The 2,337-nt window shown below is 43.2% G+C and overlaps 1 pseudogene across 1 annotated transcript; it reads left to right on the top strand.

Annotated features, from left to right (window-relative positions):
- Positions 1-815: 815 nt before the first annotated feature.
- Positions 816-913, top strand: EV420DRAFT_t86 (annotated as a pseudogene). Its single transcript has one exon. The product of its transcript is annotated as a tRNA-OTHER (tRNA).
- Positions 914-2,337: the final 1,424 nt, after the last annotated feature.

Genomic DNA, 2,337 nt, shown 5'->3' with positions numbered 1-2,337 from the left:
GTCCGAAGCCCAGAAATAGGATTTATTACATGTGCTCCTCCTAAACTGTAATATCATTATTTCTGTCGTTTTTGAGACCCTATAAATGAAGGATGGAGTCGTTTTGGGGTTTTTAATATCAGGGAATCCATTGGTGATGCTCCCCAGACCATCCGAAGTGCGAAAAACAAAATAAGCGATGTATGCCCCCTAATACCCCCTTTTATACTGTATTATACTGGACCTATATTACGAAGGAGGATGTATTCTAAGGTTTTTATAGCATAGGAATCGACTGGTAATGTTTTCAAAGCGATCTGGAGCATGCTGCACCCTAAAAAGCGAATATTTTCGTTTATCTCCAGGAATAAAGTGTGCCAAAAGTACTGTGGAGGGGTCGTTTGGGTGTTTTCAAGGTCAGGGAATCGATTGGTGAAGTCCTCCAGCCGATCCACTGCATGCAGCAGCCCCCAAAAGCGAATATTTATGCGATTTTCATTATATTACCCTTTTATCCCACTATCCAGGGCTCCTATGTATCATTAGAGGGCTCTATTTTATGTTGTTTATGTCTATACAGATTATAGTGCCATCCCCTGGCCCAGCCAGTAGCCTGAGAATAGCCCAATAGCTATTTTGACCGGAAAATAGCCCCTATGTTGGGTATTAAAAATGTGGCACTGCCACTGGATCCAGCCAAAATTGATGGGCTGATTTGGGGAGCCTAAAAAGGCAAAAGAGCGCACCAGAGCGGAGCAAAGGGAGGGCATCAATATAAGGTCATAAATGTTAAGGGAGGGAGGGTATATATAGAGATGAAAAGATATATATGTAATGCCAGTATGGTGTAGTGGTTAGCATGCTTGCTCGAGAAAGTCATGTGACATTATTAGATTTATTTTTGAGGTCCCGGGTTCAATTCTCGGAATTGCTCTCTTTTCTAATGATGCCATCATTGACACAGATTGGGAAGCTTACTAAGCCACTTTGTCATCCTGATGGAATTACTGTATATGGGCTGGATGTAAACTGACACTCCTGATGTATCACAATTAACTGTCAACTAACAACTTTCAAACAGAAATCTAGCAGACCAGGCTGTATGAACTCAAGCTTCTAGTAGGATGGAAGATTCACAATCGATTCAATGAATCCCTTTTAACCCCATACCATGCCCCCGAATTCCCAAATCAACCTCGACCCGAAAGGCCACCCCCAGAGCTAATCGACGATGAGGAAGAGTACGAGATTGAGGAAATCGTGAAGCAATGAGACAAAGTTGTCAGGCATGGACGAACTCACCATACAATAACCGAATACCTGGTAAAGTGGAAAGGATACCCCAATGAAGAAAACTCCTGGGTGAAACGCTCAGACATGGCCAACGCAGAGCAGCTCGTAAATGACTACGAAGCTTGTATCCAAGAAATTTTATGGAAGGTCAATAATAAAGGAAAGACAGTTGGAATCGATAATAAGATACCACCCAATGGTCTGACCATTTACCACGAACCAGACACCCCATGTCTTACTGAAGTAATCACAGTTCCATCATCACAATGCTCAGCACAAGCGCACTCGGAGGAGGTTGACAGGATAGTCGAAGGAATGTCTATTAATTGGCATCCTGCCTTTAATCCTGAGCTGGAAAGGGACTTCATTGAAGGAAAATGGCCTAAAGTATCGACAGACAAAGCAGATGGAGTACTAAGGATAGAAGAAGATGATAGCGAGGAAGAGGTCAACCTCCAAAACTTACAACAAATCCACGAAAATTGGAACTCAGATGAAGAAGAGGATGATGACATACCATCGTTCTATTCCAAATCCAAACACTCAACTTTGGACGATGACGAATGGGAGTCTGAAGACTCATTCCAAATGAATGAGTCTTACGAAGAAAACTAGTCAAAACCAATGGCATAGAAGGGGATTACCGCCGCTCATTTATGAGCAATGAACCCTTAGGATCAGGGAGATCCGACAGACAGGGAGAGGCCATACCAGCGCAAGGTGGTCTTGGATATCCACAGATACTTAGATCCAGTTGAAGTAAGGGGTGAGGCCGAACATGGAAGGGGTGTAGCGGTACCCAAGCTGAACTGTTTTAAAGCAGAAGGGAGACCCTCTCACTCGACGTGAGGAAGGAAGGGGTTATATTCTCATTCGGGACGAATGAGTCTTAAGGAGGGGGTAATGTTACAATTTATCTATTTTTCTTCGTTTTACTCAGCCTGATTACTCATATGCGATCACCACGGACAGTTTCTCACAGTACTATTATTAGCATATCCAAGTGTATTTAAGTAGAGCCTCAGCTGGTCTGAACCCCAGCTTCGGCTAAGGTTTATTCTACCC

This window comes from Desarmillaria tabescens (assembly GCF_030435595.1).
Source record: "Desarmillaria tabescens strain CCBAS 213 chromosome Unknown EV420scaffold_7, whole genome shotgun sequence".
NCBI classification, from domain to species: domain Eukaryota; kingdom Fungi; phylum Basidiomycota; class Agaricomycetes; order Agaricales; family Physalacriaceae; genus Desarmillaria; species Desarmillaria tabescens.
This window is presented reverse-complemented; position numbering and strand designations above follow the sequence as displayed.